Below are 20,429 nucleotides of genomic sequence, written 5' to 3'. Positions count from 1 at the left end.
CAGAGTGGCTGGGGAAACCCAGCCAGATTGGTGGGGTATAAATAATAAAATTATTATTATTGGCGGCAGTAATAGTAGTAAGATGTATGGAAGTGAGAGCTGGACCATAAAAAAGGCTGATTGCCGAAGAACTGATGCTTTTGAATTATGGTGCTGGAGGAGACTCTTGAGAGTCCCATGGGCTGCAAGAAGCTCAAACCTCTCCATTCTGAAGGAAATCAGCCCTGAATGCTCACTGGAAGGACAGATCGTGAAGCTGAGGCTCCAATACTTTGGCCACCTCAGGAGAAGGGAAGACTCCCTGGAAAAGACCCTGATGTTGGGAAAGATGGAGGGCACAAGGAGAAGGGGACGACAGAGGACGAGATGGCTGGATACTGTTCTATAAGCTACCAGCATGAGTTTGACCAAACTGCAGGAGGCAGTGGAAGACAGGAGTGCCTGGCGTGCTCTGGTCCATGGGGTCACGAAGAGTTGGACACGACTAAACAACAACAGTAGTAGTAAGAAATGTTCCAGTGTCTGCTCCCTAGAAGCAGCACTTTGGACTAAGTGCACTTATCAAATGGTAGCCCCATGTACAAAACAGAACTCAAACCTGAATGCTATTAGGGTGTGGAGAGCCAGGCTCTCTCTGCCCAGAAGCTGTTGGACCTGCACACCTTTCTAAACTGTGACCTCATGCCAGCTTAGTTTGGCCACATCCATGAGCACTACTAAACTGTGAATTATTCTTCTGAAAGTAACATCATCTAGAACTGGCTGACCACCACATCCTTAAAAAGATGAGCACTTCTATCTGCGCAGTTGCTTGCAGTCTCTGGGAGCTTGTGTCTAGGAGCTCATGACCAGGATTTGTAAAAAGGGGATGTTTGTAAGGGCAATTTGTCATTGAAATTTTACTCAGCATTGATCCAGAGTATATTCCAGTGTATAGTTAGCAGAGTGAAAACTTAAAACACACTGCAGGATTCTCGAAAGATAGACCAGAGACAATTGTATTTCATCCAGCAGAGCTTTACTGCTACTGAAGGCAAATGGTCACAAACCCAATATATTCAGGATTGGCACTGTCCATAAGAAATCCAGTTGCAGCAGACTTAACTTAAACTTACAATAATTTATAATACAGTCATACCTCGGGTTACAGACGCTTTGGGTTACAGATGCGCCGAAACCTGGAAGTACAGGAACGGGTTACTTCTGGGTTTTGGCGCTCGCACATGCACAGAGCCACTAAATCGCACATGTGCAGAAGCGCAACCCGTGCGTGCGCAGATGCGGCGCTGCGGGTTGCGAACACTGCAGGTTGTGAACGTTGCCTTCCGCACGGATCACATTCACAACCCAAGCATCCACTGTAAGTTCAAACCAGACCACTGGTCCTGCTAGCTAGGGACCATGGGAGTTGTAGGCCAAAAACATCTGGAGGGCCGAGGTTGAGGAAGCCTGGTCTAAACCTTAATGCTAAGCATACTATGTGCAGAACACCACACCAGAAGGAAAAGAGATAGAGAAAGTGAAACCCAGACTCCCTCTGGCCTTACTTTCATAGTCAGCATGCCCTTGACAGAAAGAGATAAGAGTTTAACAGTTTAAGCCAGCTGTACTCGGCTTCTCTGAAGGAATAACTGGAACATCATGAATCTTCTGCTTGTTTCTTTCACACAGAGAAGCATCCAGGACCTTCTTGAACTACAGTGGTACCTCGGTTTAAGAACTTAATTCGTTCTGGAAGTCCATTCTTAACCTGAAACTATTCTTAACCTCAGGTACCACTTTAGCTAATGGGGCCTCCTGCTGCTGCCGCCCAAGTTCTGTTCTCATCCTGAAGCAAAGTTCTTAACCCGAGGTACTATTTCTGGGTTAGCGGAGTCTGTAACCTGAAGCGTCTGTAACCCGAGGTACCGCTGTAATTGGAATAGGAAAGATCTCTACACATCAGATCAATACTTTCTGCACTAAGAAATGCAAACTGACAGTTTGTACGGGCGATTAGTGTGAAAGGCAGGAAGTGTTGCCCCATGGTGTACACAGGACCAAGAAACATGGGCAGGAAGGGAGCTGCGTCAACACCTGTGCCATGCTTGCCTTCCTGTGCCTGAGAATGTGAGAAATTACACCTACATCAAGTGCCAGCTGGTTGCCTTGCAGGAAGAGGTGGTCCACCAACTTGAGGCCCACCTATCGACACTTTGAACCATCAGGCAAAATGAGGAATTTCTGGAGAGAGCAGAGTGGACTGTCCTGAAACAGTGAGATGGGGGTGGGGTGCCTCTAGGGAGGAGGAAGGTTGCCCAATGCAGGAGAGAAATCTCTGGAGGAATATGACACACAGAAGCAGGACTGTCAGGAGTCATGTTGCGAGACTGGAACTGCAAAGTTGACCTTGGACACTGCTTCTGGGCCAGAGGAGCAAGGGCAGCCATTGTTGACCTCAGAACACACCCAAGTGGCTGTGGAAGGGGTAGGGTACAGAATGATTCCTGCCACTCCCCAAAGAAGGAAGAGACGTCTGTTGGTGGTAGGTGGCTCCCTACTGACAGGTGAGCCGAGATTTAAGAAGGGCATGGATACGAAATGGAAGAAAGGGGAAATCACAAAGTAAGAGCAGCCAACAGTTGCGGGCTACAGCTCAGAATGAGATCTTGTTTCCAAGAGAGGTTAAAAATAATAAAGGGCTTCCACCAGGTTATGCTCAAACCAAAAGGGAGGAACATGGAAGTAGTAGGTCCTCTGCGGGAAGACAGAGAAATGCTGTTGGATGACAAGAGAGACGGTGGAACTGCTCAACACCAACTTTACCTCTGTCTTCACCTAAAAGGAAAGCAGTGCTCAACCTGGTGATAACAGAATAACCGAGGCAAGGACGGAGTTGTAGCCCAAGATAGGAAAAGAGGTGGCAAGGGAACTCCTAGTAAAGATAAAGGGACCCCTGACCATTAGGTCCAGTTACGGGCGACTCTGGGGTTGTGGCACTCATCTCGCTTTATTGGCCGAGGGAGCCGGCGTACAGCTTCCGGGTCATGTGGCCAGCATGATTAGCTTCTGGCGAACCAGAGCAGCGCACGGAAACGCCGTTTACCTTCCCGCCGGAGAGGTACCTATTTATCTACTTACACTTTGACGTGCTTTCGAACTGCTATATTGGCAGGAGCAGGGACCAAGTAACGGGAGCTCGCCCCGTTGCGGGGATTCGAACTGCCAACCTTCCAATCAGCAAGCCCTAGGCTCTGTGGTTTAACCCACAGCACCACCCCATCCCATGCAAGGGAACTCCTAGCTACTTTAAATTAATTCTTATCTCCAGGGCCTGATGAGCTGCATCCAAGGGTACTAAAGGAGTTTGCAGATGTAATCTCAGAGCCTGTCTATAATCTTTTATAATTCTTAGAGAACAGGTGAGGTCCCTCCAGAGTGGAGGTGGGCAAATATTGTCCCCATCTTCAAAAGGGGGAGGGAGAAAACCCAAGTAACTACTGACTGGTCAGCTTGATACCAGTAAAGGTCCTAGAACAAATAATTAAATAGCCAGTCTGGTGAGCACTTAGAAAAGGATGGTGTGATTACTAAGACCCATCTTGAGTTTCTCAACAAGTCATGCCAGAGTTACAAGCTTGGTGGATTAGGGGAATGCCATGGACATATTTTGATTTCAACAAGGCTTTTGCTAAATCCCCCATTACATTTTTATGAGGAAGCTGGTAAAATATGAGCTAGACAAGGTAACTGTTAGGTGGATTTGTTGCTGGTTGACTGACCGAACCCAAAGAGTGCTCACTAATGGTTCCTTATTATGCTGGGAAAAGTGGCAAGTGGGGAGCCACAGGTTCTGCTCTGGGCCTGTTGTTGCTCAACGTCTTTATAAATGACTTGAAGTACCGTATTTTTCGCTCTATAAGACGCACCAGACCACAAGACGCACCTAGTTTTTGGAGCATGAAAACAAAAAAAAAATAATATTCTGAATCTCAGAAGCCAGAACAGCAAGAGGGATCGCTGCGCAGTGAAAGCAGCAATCCCTCTTGCTGTTCTGGCTTCTGGGATAGCTGCGCAGACTGCATTCACTCCATAAGACGCACACACATTTCCCCTTACTTTTTAGGAGGGAAAAAGTGAGTCTTATAGAGCAAAAAATACGGTAATTGAGGGGATGCTCATCAAATCTGCAGACTTGGGACGGTAGCTAATGTCACAGAAGTCTGAATCAGGATTCAAGATGACCATAACAGTCTGGAGAACTGGGCACAAACTAACAAAATGAATTTCAACAAGGATAAATGTAAGGTTCTGCACTTAGGCAGGGAGAACCAGCTGCACGAATCTAAGATGGGGAACACTGAAAGCTGCAAAGATAGAAACTGCAGGTGCACCGTGCCTAAAACTGAGGGTAGTCTGTTGTCCCCTTATGCCAGTGCAATAAAATAATTTGTCCACAAAATATTGTATGTATGCCACCTGCCATGAATGCTTTAGTTGAGATTCCTGCTTTTCAGGAGGTTCAACTACATGACCTTTGGGTTCCCTTCCAACTCTACAATTCTGTGATTCTAGGTGCATTCTTCTGGGGAGGGGGTCCATAGCTCTCATCATCAAAGGGGTTCGCAGTGCAAAAAGTTAAGAATGATCCCCTTATGCCTACTGATAAGATAAAATTCAGAAACGGGGAAAGTGACCAGCACAAGCCCATTCGCAAGTAGGGCTGGGCTTTGGAAGTGGAGTCTATTAGATTCGGCACGATTCAGAAGAGATTAAAAGTACTGGTTTTAATGATAATACACAGCTATAAACAACACAGAATTTCTTTAGCTAAGTCAAGACATCTATCGTTCTGTTAAAAATAATAATAATTGCAATTGTGAGCTAAGCAGCCCTTATCACAGTTGTTCTCAAAGGGGAAGGTGGACGGTGCGATACAAAGATTCCAGGACAATCAAAGAAACATTTAAACATTTCAGTGGATCATAGTATCAAAATATATATATATTTTAATTTACAGAATATGGATAGATATCCTTTCAAAACCAAGCGCTGCTAGGAGTTGTCTCTTTTTGTTTTCCAATTTATTTCTTAGCAATAAAAATATTCGGCGTGGTGCAAGCAAATTTTTATTCTGAAAGTGTGGCCGAGGAAAAAAAAGTTCGAGAAACCACTGGATTGTTTTATACAGAGAAAGCAACCGGGCTTCCAGACAGGGCTTGCTTTTTAGAAAACCATAACAAGAGCTTATAATTCAACAAACATAATTTTACCGTTACCTCTTAAGGTGCTGCTCCAAGTCCAAAAACACTTTCATGCCTATTCAGTGGAGGACTTGTCCCTGGAGAACTGACAGTTACATCAATCTCTGTTTTGTGTCCATTGGTTAAGTGGCTGTACATCCAGACAGCAAAATAAACATGTAAGCATGAATGCATTTAGGATTAGAGTTATCATACAAATTGAATCTGGCAGCGCCTTATTTTAAAAGGAAATCTTTTTAAAAAATGCCTGCTAGATGCTTCTATTCAAAATTTGCCGGTTACGGCCAGCAGAGAAGAAGGAAAAGTAATGCCATCCCAGAGCTTGAGATCACGTGTTACCCTCTTACATAAAGCATCAAGAGAGATTAAAAATCTTCCTGATCAGCATTCCACCTCAGCAGTTACATCCAGCAATTTTCCTGAACTCCAGTTCTGATGAATCACACTTCTCAGCATCAAAGACACACGCTGATTGTTCCTGCTTGCGCTATTTCACAGAAAAGGGTTTACAGTTGGACTGATCTCTCATCGCCGTGTTTTAGTAGGGCCAACAAAAGCTCTCCTGCCCTCGTTTCAAAACAATCTACTTGCTCAATTCTCTTTTCTGAAACACAGAAAGCTGGAACGGGGAGGCGACAGACAGCTGAACTCTCAATCCCGCATTACTGGAAGAGAGAAAGATGAATCTCCCCCATTGTTTCTCAGAACTCCCATTTAGCTCAAGGACAACCACAAGGACAGGATTAATTAGAAAAACCCTTCCTCACCAACTTTTACTGTCTGGTCATTAGCAGACACTGCCGTAAAGCTCTTTCAGGGGCTTTGGTTGGGAAGGAGCGTACGACATTAAGAAGCTTAACGGTAATAATAATAAGCAATGTCAATTATACTCTCTTCCGGACAGAGAGTATCGTATCAGCTCAGTGAAACTAATGCAATAGCATTCACATTCTAAGACAGTTCTTTCAATGCAGCTTTCTGTTGGCATTGTTGTTTTTTAAACTTAACTTTTGATAACCCAACTAACTAGTCATTGCGGTTAACGGTCATTTTCTCCATGGAGTACTGCAGATCTGTGGGGGAATTGGTAAGAACATCATATAGGCTTGTTCTGCAGTTTGCAAGTTGATGCCACGCTGCGTTTTCCTCTCTCTCCTGGACGTCCTTGCATTGGGATTTGGAAGAAACAGCAAATAACCCAGAGAAGGGAAATTTTCAACACTGTGTATGTAGCTGACTGATTTTCCCCTGCTACGGTTGGCAGGGACAGAGGTCTGCCTAATAATAATAATATTAATAATCTTTGTACCCTGCCCATCTGACTGGGTTTCCCCACCCACTCTGGGTAGCTTCCAACGTATATGAAAACAACCACCAGACCAAATATATCAGTTGGAAAATGGGTCTGTGTTTATAGTGTTTATTATATATTATAATTCACTAACTGTTAGTAACCCAAAACAGAATGCTTTAAGTTTTAGAAATGGGTTCACTAAAGGCTGTAACATTAAACATAAGAAGGAATAGTGATCTGATAAAAAAGAAACACCCAGAATGTGTGTGTGTGTGTGTGTGTGTGTGTGCAATGAAACCACAAATTGCCTTTTTACAAGAGATACACAAACCAGCTATAGAAAGCAAAGTCCTCAGTGCTAGTTGGTTTCAACATCAATTGACAGCACCAGGTTCAAAGGCAATCATTTTTGACAAAAGGAATAAACTTTAAAATCCACTAGATATTGAAAGACAATAATGATACAGATTTTTTTTTTAATTAAAGGGACAATGAATGGCAATTAAAAAAATAACTGAAGCAACTTGGCTTTATTCAAAAGGTGTAACGAAAATACAATGAATTTGCTGAGGGAGAAGCTATACTGGGGGGCGACTTCAACTTTAATGTACGAGGGCGCCACCTGGAGGAACTTTTTAAAAGGTAAAGACCAAAAAACCCACAAGACACATACAAATTACTTCTCAGAATTTGCCTCCTTTTGTTCTTAATTATATACCTTGCAATCCCCAAATATTTTTTTTTAAAGAAAGTTTACCTATGCTATCATTTCTGGGTTGTTGTTTTTTGATGAAAAAAAAATCAAGGAAACATTTTTTATCATACATGGTCTGCCTATATAAAGACCACTCTAAGATTGTAAGCTGTTCCCAAAGATCACCAGAAGGTAGAAATTTTTCAGCCAATCTCTCTGATTAATCAGGATGGTAAACCAATTACGCCAGTGCTTGTCAACAAAATTAAGGTGTTTTCACACAAACTAACAAAGCTGGTTTTGTCCCCTGTTGAAACATCACTGAACCAATTAGAAAACATTTAAACAAAATTGAACGGAGTAAACAGATAGTAGTCAAGAGCTTAGGATTTCCTCAAGGCCTCTGACTGCCTGGAAGGGGACTTTTTGCTGGATGTCCTATCTAAAATGCAATTTGCCCCAAGATGCATACACATTTTGAAACAAACATACTCCGAAGTTTGGGCCACAGTAAGAACAAACAATATAAATTCATCCCCAGAGAGGATTTGACAGGGGACAAAGCAAAGCTGTCCATTATCTCCCTTTTTGTTCATCCTAGTTATATTCCTCAGAACAATGCTGGACATCAAGGGAATTGGAAAACAAAACTATAAGACTGGACTATTTGCTGACGATTTAATGGTAAGGACACCTGACCCTTTGAACACGTAAGCAGCAATAGTTCAAAAGCTTAACCCCTATGCAACATTATCAATCCAAAATGCATTCACAGCTTATATACTGGGGAATAAACAGAACAAGAAAACCTTAACGGACTCTGTTCACAAACCTATCCCCCTGTATGGCAGACAATTCTTCAAAATTTGAAAAAAAAAGAAAGAAAAAGAGAAAACCCATTTTACCCTCCCAGACAGATTAGCAATGGTAAAAATGGTGATCCTACCAAAACCGCTTTTTATCTATTCCAATCACTCCAAATTTGGATCTCACTGAATATATGAGATATGAGAGTGGCAGAAAAAACAAATTCATCAATTTTGTTTCTGCAAAAGACCCAGAATAAATGCCATACTCCTATCTTTCCACACGGTGGAAGGAGGCATGAGCACCCCAAACCTTGAGCCATATTTTATTGCTAACCAGGTAAGACACGTCATCCCTTTTATTTTAAATGATACCTCTGAACTTCATCTCAGTTTTGAGTTTTGTTGTGCGATGTAATTAACGTTCCTTTCACGTGTGAGCCCTTCTTCACCCAGGAGGGTTTTCATGAGGTGCAAGATAATGTCAGCTTCATTGTCAAGACCAAGGTTGTGGGTTTCCTCTGAAACTATTGCTCATTTTTCTCCCCTTTAGATCATACACTTCAAAACTAGTGACAAACTTTAAATTGACCTATAGGTGGCACTAATTGATAGATTACACACACAAATCAAACGGGGGGGGGGGGGGGGGAGAGGGGGAAAAACCTGATTTGGAGTCCTACTTTTTCAGTATCTCTCAGTCTTTTCAATTAAAGCAAACTTTCACTTTCTATTTTGGCAACCACTCCTTTCCATCCTATTGTAGACCTCCTGTATTCCTCCTTTGTACACAGAGAATATATCACCCAATCCAAACCACTCAGTGATCTCCAACCTAGCTCTCATTTTGTTTTTCATAAATGACCCCGCTGACAGTAATAGCATTAAAGAAGCACCCCTAATTAGAATTAAGCGAACCCAGAGAGGACTAATCCTCAGATCTTCAGAGATTTCACTACTCTGCAGACAGTGGAATAACTGGTGTCCTGTCTAAAATACTGAGGATCGGTACTTTTTAATTTGTTAATTTAAAAGTACACAATACAGTGGTGCCTCGCAAGACGAAATTAATTCGTTCCGCGAGTTTTTTCGTCTTGCGATTTTTTCGTCTTTCGAAGCACAGTTTCGGAAAAGTTTTGGAAAAGCTTCAAAAATCACCAAAGTCTTCAAAAACCTCAAAAAAGGCTACCACACCGCGTTCTATGAGTTGCTCCTCGAAGTCAAGTCGCAACTGTATTAACAGTTTTAAGAAAAAGGAAACAAACTTGCAAGACGTTTCCGTCTTGCGAAGCAAGCCCATAGGGAGATTCGTCTTGCGAAGCAACTCAAAAAACCAAAAACCCTTTCGTCTTGCGAGTTTTCCGTCTTGCGAGGCATTCGTCTTGCGAGGTACCACTGTATTTCTATTAAGCAGGTTCTGCTGCAATGCATGACAATTGCACAAGGAACTGTGGAGAGTTTCTAAACCAGGCCGACAAATAAACTTCAGAAGACAGAGCATATTCTTGCTGCCATTTCACTGCTGTGTGCTACGGGGTTCCAGGCTAGTGCTACTTTCAGAATGACTTCAAGCTGCTCTAGATATTGGAGAAGCGGGCATCCCTTAGCCGCACACCTGCTTTTTGCTCTCCCAGGTGCAAAACCTGAAGACAGGATGCCTCCATCTTGCTCACAGTGGAATGCATGTGCACCAAATCAGCTCATGCAACTCATATATCTCACATCTGCATCTTGCAAGAACAATTATGCAGAGTCTTTTTTTAGTCAAGCCGTTGGACGCAACATGTGCAGTTGGAGAGGTGATCGTGTGCAGTCGAAAAGGTGGGGGGAACTAGACACACCAGAGGCATCTGTTTAAAAAGCAGGTAAGGTCCCTCGAAGTTATGGACTCAATACTCAGTAATTCATCAATGAAAACAGATTTCACGGCCTAGGACCCTCGTAGCTACGGGACCGCCTCTCCCGGTATGACCCACGGAGAGCCTCAAGGTCCATAAATAGCAACACCCTAGTGGTCCTGGGCCCTAAGGAAGTTAGATTAGCCTCAACCAGAGCCAGGGCCTTTTCAACACTGGCCCCGGCCTGGTGGAACGCTCTGCCTCATGAGACCAGGGCCCTGCGGGATCTGAATTCTTTCCGCAGGGCCTGTAGGACAGAGTTGTTCCGCCTGGCCTTTGGCTTGGAGCCAATTTGATTCCCTCCCCCCTTTCTTTTTTCTTTTCCCTTTCTCCTCCTGTGATGAGGCTGCATTTTAATATTTTAATTGTTGTATTTTAATCTTGTTTTTAAGTTGTATTCATTTAAGTTGTTTTTATTATTGCTTGTTAGCTGCCCTAAGCCCGGCCTTGGCTGGGGAGGGCGGGGTATAAATAAAAATTATTATTATTATTATTATTATTATTATTTACTTTTTTAGGAATGCTACAAGTCCCCTACCAACACAAAAGAGAGAGCACTTCAGCTGGGAATTAGCGGCAAAGGAGATGTGCTTAGTGGGCCAGACAGAGAGCTACCACTAATTATTACATTTCTTTTGGCTTTGCTAACTAAACTCCTCCTTCTACTAGTCAGGCTTTTCAGATCGACCAGAACAATCACTGGCCTTGACTGAATCCAAAGCATTCATTTGTAACTAGATTCTGCAAACAACACAGAGCGGCGGGAACTAAGCAGACAATCTTGCGGATTGCAGAGCAAACTGAACACAACTGCCACTCTGACTCTAGCTTGGCACTAATTATTATTATTATTATTATTATTATTATTATTATTATTATTATTATTATTTATACCCCGCCCATCTGGCTGAGTCTCCCCAGCCACTCTGGGCGGCTCCCAATCAAATGTTAAAAACAATACAGCATCAAATATTAAAAACTTCCCTAAACAGGGCTGCCTTCAGATGTCTTTTAAAGATAGGATAGCTGCTTATTTCCTTCACATCTGAAGGGAGGGCGTTCCACAGGGTGGGCGCCACTACCAAGAAGGCCCTCTGTCTGGTTCCCTGTAACTTGGCCTCTCGCAGTGAGGGAACTGCCAGAAGGCCCTCGGAGCTGGATCTCAGTGTCTGGGCTGAACGATGGGGGTGGAGACGCTCCTTCAGGTATACTGGACCGAGGCCGTTTAGGGCTTTCAAGGTCAGCACCAACACTTTGAATTGTGCTCGGAAACGCACTGATCTGGTGCAAAACTTATTGCTACTTTGATGCAGAATGTTGTAGGGTAGATATGTCTCATTTGAAGGTATTTTCAGAAAGCCTATATTTCTGTAGCTCTGTTGTGATTTTAGTAGACCAGGCGATATCGGAATACGTTCAGGGCACCAGCTGTTTTGGGACTACAACTCCGATCATCCCTAGCTAACAGGACCAGTGGTCAGGGATGATGGGAATTGTAGTCCCAAAACAGCTGGGGGGCCAAGTTTGGCTCTGCCTGCTGTAGAGGGAAGTGAGGGGCTGCTGGGGCCTAATCAAACGGGGTAGCCCATCGAGGAGAAGGAAAAGTCTGATCCTTGCAGAATATCTTGCAGAAGAAAAGGCTAGAGAGTCAACCCTAAACAAATCCAAGCAGAGTCTCTAAGTCAGCTGTTTGACACCACCCCCAGAAACGCACTCTATTGTCTCTCAAGTCTGACAGGTGGCGACAATTGAAACATTGCACTTAGGAGCATCCCTGGAAAAGACCCTGATGTTGGGAAAGATGGAGGGCACAAGGAGAAGAGGACGAGATGGTTGGACAGTGTTCTCGAAGCTACCAGCATGAGTTTGACCAAACTGCGGGAGGCAGTGGAAGACAGGAGGACCTGGCGTGCTCTGGTCCAGGGGGTCACGAAGAGTTGGACACGACTAAACGACAACAACAACAACACTTACTGGAGTATAAAATGGGCTGCTTTAAGCTTCCAGCTGAGTTGTGCTTAACCAGCAATCTTGGGTGAAACCTGGAAAAGCCCTGTGTTTGAGAGGTACAAATTCTGACAGCACAGGTTTGATGAGGCAACAGGAAAATATAACTTTCTGGATGGCCATGATGATGATTAAATTTTGTGTATCGTCTGCTACCCACAGGTCTCAGGGTGGTTCACAAGATAAAATCACAATATAAAAACATAAAAAACACAATAAAAACAAAAACAAGATCCTTAGACCTGACTCCAAACTCTACTCTCTAATCTAAAGAATTTTCTTCTTGTTCTCAGCAGCTAGGCTAGTTATTGCCCAACAATGGAAGGAAGTTTCCAATACACAAATTGAGGCTTGAGTCAACAATATCTCTATCAGAACGCATCACACATCATCGATAGGCAATTATAAAGGCATTTCCAAAAAAGATACCTTTGACACAGTTTGGCTTCCTTTTTTTTTTATAACTTTTACTGATGAAAATCAAAACATTTTAATCCCATCATCACCACAAAAATTCTTATGGACAGGATATACTAATTTGAAATTTAATGCACCAGTGAGGTATGGATTGAAAACATTTAATAAGCCAACGTGACAGTAATGTATAACTAATGCTAATTATGATAATTTTATAACATTGTGCACGAAGTTATTTTACAACCTTCTATTTTTTAAAAAGTTTATTATTATGACTTATTTTTTAAAAAATATTTTTTTTTAAAGTGAAGGCGTGGTTGTTAACAATACAAGGTTCGTAATTTCACAGTGGTAGAAAAAGCACAGCACTGCAATTATGCGCCATCTGACATTACTGACATTCTACGTCAAAGCCACTGATGTGGTGGTTTCTAGAAAATCTTTCTGAAATAGTTTTTGCCTCCTCTGGGTGATTGTCGTTGGTGTTTTGTTTTGAACAGGGGGAAACAGATGCACTTCTAACAGGCTTCGGCCCTTTTATTTTTAAAAACATATGTTTTTATTGAAAGATTTTCCATGAGTAACAAAATTACAATCAGTGTCTCTGTTTTTAAATGGTAGAGTCCTTCCTACAAGTTGTGCCCTCTGACCTCTCGCTCCGCCAGCAAAAATAAGACACCTGTCCATGTGATGTTGACAAAAAAGCTCCACTCATATACTATGCAAAGAATGAAAGTTTCCCTCCCCTCTCCACTTTTCCTCCTAATTTTCTCTTTCTCATGTTTCTCCCCACCTCTCTTTCCCCCTCAACCCCACTAAACTGACTGTAAGATTTTATTGTCATCCAATACGAATTCCCTTCCTCTTCAGTTGTTAAGAGCTGCAACCAATATGGCAACAAATGATCCATTTCTGCCAAGCGCATCATTAATATAAAAAGTGATGCAAGCAAATTTTTTGTTCCGTCTGCAGAGATGGAACCAACGTCTTGCTAGGTCAACCATTAATGAGGCTAGCGTTTGGGTTTCTCTCTGCTAGAATAAAATTAATCCACCAAAGCAGAGATCAACCTACCTACAATTTTGGTGGACGAATTGAATCTGCCGTTAGCAAAAACACAGAAATAAATAGTTTTTTTTTGCTGAACATCCTTGGGAGAATTCAGGAAGACTGAATGCAGAGCGAAATAAACTGCGGGTAATCTGTGCCAGAGAAGAGGTCCAGTATTTTTTCACATCCTGCTAAAAACTGAAAACAGATGGCCACAGGGATATCAGAGAATGCATCCTGTGGTGTCCATACATCCTTTATTCTCTGAACCAACACAGACCTCTCTGAAACGCTTTGATATTAGCACTTTCTGCTCACTCCATAAAGTATGCACTCAGTTCTCCCTTCCCATTTTATTTGTTTCGTTTCCCTACGTTGTAACAGTGCACTCCTAACCATATCTACTCAGAAGTAAGCCTTACTCAATTCATTAGGGGTAACTCCCAGGTAAATAGGGGGACAGAGCTCAGTCTCATCTTTTAGCAACATACACAAATCTCTCTGCCACCAAAGAGTGAAACTATTACAGGAATTCCGAGTAAAGAATACTCGGGAGACAAACTAGATATGCCACCATTCACACCAAATAGCAGGGATAGCCTAACTTCCGTCATCCATGCTTTGGTAACCTCTAGGTTAGATTACTGCAACGCGTTATACATGGGGCTGCCTCTGAAAATGTTTCGGAAAGTTCAGCTGGTACAGAATTCAGCGGCCAAGTTGCGCAAGGCAATTTGAGATTTGGCCCGACTGCCCTGGCTGCCAATTATGTTTCCAGGCCCAATTCAAAGTGACAGTTTCAACCTCTAAAGTCCTAAATGGCTCAGGACCACAATACCTCAAAGACCACCGCTCCTCATATGAACCAGCCTGGACCCCGAGATCACCCTCTGAGCCCCTTCTTTGCATGTCTCCTGCACAGGTCCAGAGGGAAGCAACACGAGAGCGGGGCCTTTGCTGCAGTGGCTCCCCATTTGTAAGATGCTCTCTCTCCAGGGAGATTCGCCTGGCACCTTGGTTACGTATATTTCGGTGCCCGTCAAAAGCATTCTTCTTTTTTCAGTTCTTTGGCTAATAAAACAATTTATGGCCTCTTAAATTGTAGGGGTGTGTGTGTGTGTTAACTGCTTTTGTTTGTTACTGTGTTAAGGATTTTTTGTGGTTTTATTATCTTGAAAGACCTACACTGGCTCCCAGTACGTTTCCAAGCACAATTCAAAGTGTTGGTACTGAGCTTTAAGCCCTAAACGGCCTCGGTCCAGTACACCTGAAGGAGTGTCTCCACCTCCATCGTTCTGCCCAGACACTGAAGTCCAGCTCCGAGGGCCTTTTGGCGGTTCCCTCGCTGCGAGAAGCCAAGATACAAGGAACCAGGCAGAGGACCTTTTCGGTAGTGGCACCCGCCCTGTGGAACGCCCTCCCACCAGATGTCAAAGAGAAAAATAACTGCCAAACTTTTAGAAGACATCTAAAGGCAGCCCTCTTTAGGGAAGCTTTTAATGTTTAATAGGTTATTGTATTTTAGTGTTTTGTTGGAAGCCGCCCAGAGTGGATGGGGGGACCCAGCCAGATGGGCGGGGTATAAATAATAAATTATTATTGTTGTTGTTATTGTTGTAAATCACCCTGTGATCCTTGAATGAAGATGGTATAGAAGAAATAATAGTACAGTGGCGCCCCGCAAGACGAATGCCTCGCAAGACGAAAAACTCGCTAGACGAAAGGGTTTTCCGTTTTTTGAGTCATTCCGCAAGACGAATTTCCCTATGGGCTTGCTTCGCAAGACGAAACGTCTTGCGAGTTCTTGCGAGTTTGTTTCCTTTTTCTTAAAGCCGCTAAGCCGTTAATAGCTGCTAAGCCGCTAATAGCCGTGCTTCGCAAGACGAAAAAACCGCAAGACGAAGAGACTCACGGAACGGATTAATTTCGTCTTGCGAGGCACCACTGTAACAAAAACAAAACAATAACAACAGCAGCAGCAACATCAACAACAATAATGATTCCGACAACCCAGATCACAGACCAGGGGTCAGCAATTTTTTTCAGCTGTGGACCAGTCTACTGTCCCTCAGACCTTGTGGCGGGTCAGAGAAGCGGCACGGGGGGAGGGGGGAGCTGGAAGAGGCGGAGAGGGGGGCAAGTAGTCCTCCTCCCCACCCCTCACCCCCAGCCGCTGCGCTTACCTTCCCTGGGGCTGCTACCACTGTCACCGCCGCCGCTTCTCGTGGTTGGCAGAGCGAGCTCATCCGCTCCGCTCTCTGGCCCACAGGAGCACCAGGGCAGGGGCAGTGGCGGAGGGAAGATGAGTGGCGCGAAAGGGCTGGCTCCGGAGAGGGGCTGCGTAAAATGGCGCTCACCCAGCTCCCTTCCTCCTCTAGGCAGGGCGGGGAGATGGGATGAAGGAGGGGGGTAATGGAATGGCGCGGGGGGCAGGAATGGCACAGCCCGAACGAACAGAATCAGCACCCCAATCCACGGACAGTCTGCGGGCCAGATGTTGAAGGCAATTGGGCCTGATCCGGCCTGTGGGCCTTAGTTTGCCGACCTGTCACAGACCTTTATAGGAAGTCAGTGAGGGGCTTCGACAAGTTGCTCACTGACATGGTACTGATCCAGATCAGGGACTTCATTGGAACAAATGAGAACTCCCCCCCCCCCCAAATCATCCTACTATCATGCATCCAATAAGCAGTTTTCTACACTAAATGAAATACCTCTTTTTGTGCCTTGGATCTGTCGTGCTATTCTTCACTCTGACTTGAAAAAAATATTGGTGCCAACTGCATTATGTTTCTATAAATCCAAGGGCAGAAGAGCAACCTAGTAGTAGCGACTTGAGCAGCCCTTTTACGTTCCCACAAAAATGTGGGAAAGGACCGCAAAGAATGGGATCTGCAGCTTGCGAGCACATGCAACCTGCCCAGTGAGATTTGCTGGAGTTGTCAAAATAATCAGAACGAAGCAGAACTGCCTAAACTTGTCAATTAGTGATGAGCCAACTTATTCTGATGGGGAGCTCTGCTTTCAGTTTTCCTCCCAATTCATTTTGCCAAGTCACCCGCGGTTTAATGAGGTGATCCTATCAATGCTTGGAGGACTTACAGAGCAAAACTGTAGCCGATTCAGTTACTAAATGGGAGGACTCCTGCACTTCCAAAACCACCGGGAGGAATAAAACACCAGTTCTGTGTAGCTGCTCTCAGTCTCTGGGAGCTGGCAAACAGGGCCAGTAAACTGGGGCAATTGAGAGGGATTGGTCGAAGAGACAGAACAAACTGAGCCTGTGCCTTTGGGAGTAAAACTGGTTGCTTATCTAAGCTGTTTGGAGGGTTGCTTGTGTACTTTCGTGTGCGTCATGTTCTGAGGGGGACGGACTACTGCTGAGAGGAAGTAAGTCGGTGATCTGGTTAGGGGTGGAAGTAGCAGCCCCCAGTTCCTACATTGCTGGGAGATAGCAAACAGAGGTGTTTGCAAGGGTGTTTAGCAGGGGAGAGCTGGAATACTGTGTCAGGAGTACATAGGTGCAAGAGACATGGACAGCCAGAGCTGCAACACCCATGTTTGTTTGTTTTCCTACCTGAGGAAGCACACAGTTACGCCTGCAACAAGGGTCAGCTGGTTCCCCACTGGAAGAGAAAGTACAACTGCCTGACACAGTTGAGCTATCAGGGAAGACGTTCTGGCAGAGCAGAGCAGGCTGTCCTGGGAGGGCAAAAGACGGGGGAAGCCTCTAGGGCAGGGGTAGGCAACCTAAGGCCCGGGGCCCAGATGCGGCCCGATCGCCTTCTCAATCTGGCCTGCAGACGGTCCAGGAACCAGCGTGTTTTTACATGAGTAAAAGGTAAAGGTAAAGGTACCCCTGCCCGTACCGGCCAGTCTTGACAGACTCCAGGGTTGTGCGCTCATCTCGCTTAAGAGGCCGGGGGCCAGCGCTGTCCGGAGACACTTCCGGGTCACGTGGCCAGCGTGACAAAGCTGCATCTGGCGAGCCAGCGCAGCACACGGAAACACCGTTTACCTTCCCGCCAGTAAGCGGTCCCTATTTATCTACTTGCACCCGGGGGTGCTTTCGAACTGCTAGGTTGGCAGGCGCTGGGACTGAGCAACGGGAGCGCACCCCGCCGCGGGGATTCGAACCGCCGACCTTTCGATCGGCAAGCCCTAGGCGCTGAGGCTTTTACCCACAGCGCCACCCGCGTCCCTTTTACATGAGTAGAATGTGTTTATTTAAAATGCATCTCTGGGTTATTTGTGGGGCCTGCCTGGTGTTTTTACAGGAGTAGAATGTGTGTGTTTACAGTGGTACCTCGGGTCACATACGCTTCAGGTTACATATGCTTCAGGTTACAGACTCCGCTAACCCAGAAATAGTACCTCGGGTTAAGAACTTTGCTTCAGGAAGAGAAAAGAAATTGTGTTCCAGCGGCGCAGCAGAAGCCGGAGGCCCCATTAGCTAAAGTGGTGCTTCAGGTTGGGAACAGTTTCAGGTTAAGAATGGACCTACGGAATAAATTAAGTACTTAACCCAAGGTACCACTTGGGTTTGTTGTACACGAACCATTTGGGCACAAATGTGAAACTTGAAAATTAGGGTATACACTGAATGCAAATCAAGCACTGGTTTTTGTGTGTGTGTGTTTTCATTCATAAGTAGCAGGGGGATCAAGCTTTGTATTGTTTAGGTAATTGCTATCAGTCCCACAGCTGCATCAGGCTTTTTCAAATGATTTCCAGTAATTCACTTACTATCAATAACCTTACACATACCGTTGGGAGTACTACCCATGCCATTCATTTCAGAGATGTGGAGAATTTTTTTTTTGCATATGCCCTCCCACTGAATTATGGCCCCTCATCTTTGTACAAAGAAAAAAAGGGGAGGGGGATATTTATATTTTACACACACACACACACACACACACACACGATAATTTGTAAATCAATCAATCCACAGTGGTAACACAAAAAGGTATCATAAAGGAACTAAAAATATGGGAGGTACTGCAAAACTATAAGGGACTGAGAAAAGATAAAGGGAGAAAGGCATGTAGAAAATAAAAACAAGAACCAAGACAACTAATAGACTAGAAAAACTACAACATATTTGCACTTGTTCTAAGTAAGACACACATCTCTCTGCATAACAACTTGCATACAAATCATGAAATTTGTAATGTTGAGTTTCTTCCAGCTTGATTCAGCCTTGAGCACATATTACTATTACATTTTCAAACTTACCTGCCGTTTGAGACCGTAACTACTATATTCTCAGTGGCAACAAGCCACAGAAAGCCACAACACTGCACTACCGGATCTGGTCTTCACAGAACACAAAGCACAGGCATAGTCCATCTCAATCCCTAACCATAATTCAGAAGTTTTGGCCATATTTGCCACATTAAAGCTTTGCTTCAAGTGAAGATTTACACTGGATATCCACATTCTTCTTGAAGCAGTATGAAGATAGATTTTTCTTGTACAGTCGTACCTTGGAAGTCGAATGGAATCTGTCCATTTGACTTCCAAAACGTTTGGAAACCAAAGTGTGGCTTCTGATTGGCTGCATGAAGCTCCTGCATCCAATTGGAAGCACCATTGGACATTCAGCTTCCAAAAGAACGTTTGAAAACCGGAACACTCCCGAGTTTCGATCGTTTGGGAGCCAAGGCATTCAAGATCCAAGGTACGACTGTAGTTTGCCACAACCTCAAGTAGCTTTTGTCAAATCTTCCTCATGCTAAGCCCTAAATGCTCTTGCAGCTGAGCAATACAGAGACATGAAGCATTATGAAACTGCAATGTCCATGACTGCTTCACCTCTGAATTCAGTTCAGGTGAGAAGCTTCTGAAGGCCTCTACAAAGGTTAGTTGTATCATGGTGGATGACTGGGAGCTGTATCTGCAGAGCCCTTGAGAGGCATCTTGGTACTGGCACATACCAGCATCTAAGCGTTTCACTATTCAGGCACACAATTAGCACCCAACCCTCCCTTCACAGATTCCAACCTGCAGTTCATAAATCAAACAGTGAAAAACAACATTCTCAAACGTAATTACTACGTAGACCAGAGTAACATGCTTTCCAAAACTACGCCTGGAACAGAATCGCCAGAGAAGTCGCCCTAAGCTAGAAAGCCTGATATAAGGCTGGAATAGCTAAGGAAACAGAGGCTTGTTAAACAGAATTCAAAATGCTACAAAACAGCACGCAAGTATTTGAAATGAGTGAAAGCAAGCTAACAATACCTTTGAGATTTTAGGAAACAAAACTATGGTTTCAGAAAAGCATCTACCAGTTAGAAATACTTCGCACGACCACGTTCAAGGGCAGCAATGACAGGAGTGTAAAAACCTTTCAGATCCTACAGTTTCCCCTAATCTAGCACTATCTGAGCATTACACATTGATGCTTAGGTACACAGGCAGCAACTGCTTAAGGCGTGCCCAATATGAGGCCTTGGAAAGCTACTGCCAATCAGGCATGGGCTTAGATAGCCAAGGAAATGACTAGTAGAAGCTAATCCAGAGCCTGCTAAAAAATTCCTGTTTAGACAAGCCTGTCCAAAGGCTGAAAACAGTTAAGGTCATTTTAATCTGTTTTAGTATTTTATCTTTCATATGTTTTAAAGTAGGGTTGTAAATTTTTTATTTATTTTACTGTTATATCTTTTGTAAACCACTTTGAGGTTTTTACAATCAAGCTGTGAATAAATAAAAATAAAATAAAATATCCAGCGAAATCGTTATTGAATCCTGCTGAGCAAGATCATTTAATGGAGTCAATGAGCTTCAAACCTGGACTATAATGCATGTAAACTATGATTCAGCTATGTCCACCCCATGAATATTAACACATGGAAACAAATTTTTCGTATTACAAGTAAACCGTATTACAGGCTCCTGCAGCCTGTTCATACAACAAAAAAACAAATCTCAGAATCTGTGTGTGTCCCCCCCTTCATTTATAAACTAAGGGTTGTATTTCACACTGTATAAGCGATATACTGCTCACACAACTGA

The 20,429-nt window shown here is 44.0% G+C and overlaps 1 protein-coding gene across 3 annotated transcripts in view; it reads right to left on the bottom strand.

The window, feature by feature from the left end:
* TSC22D1 (TSC22 domain family member 1) overlaps positions 1–20,429 on the bottom strand; it is a 54,474-nt gene that overhangs the window by 12,040 nt on the left and 22,005 nt on the right. The window lies entirely within an intron of this gene.

This window comes from Podarcis muralis, chromosome 6 (assembly GCF_964188315.1).
Source record: "Podarcis muralis chromosome 6, rPodMur119.hap1.1, whole genome shotgun sequence".
Classification (NCBI taxonomy): Eukaryota; Metazoa; Chordata; class Lepidosauria; order Squamata; family Lacertidae; genus Podarcis; species Podarcis muralis.
This window is presented reverse-complemented; position numbering and strand designations above follow the sequence as displayed.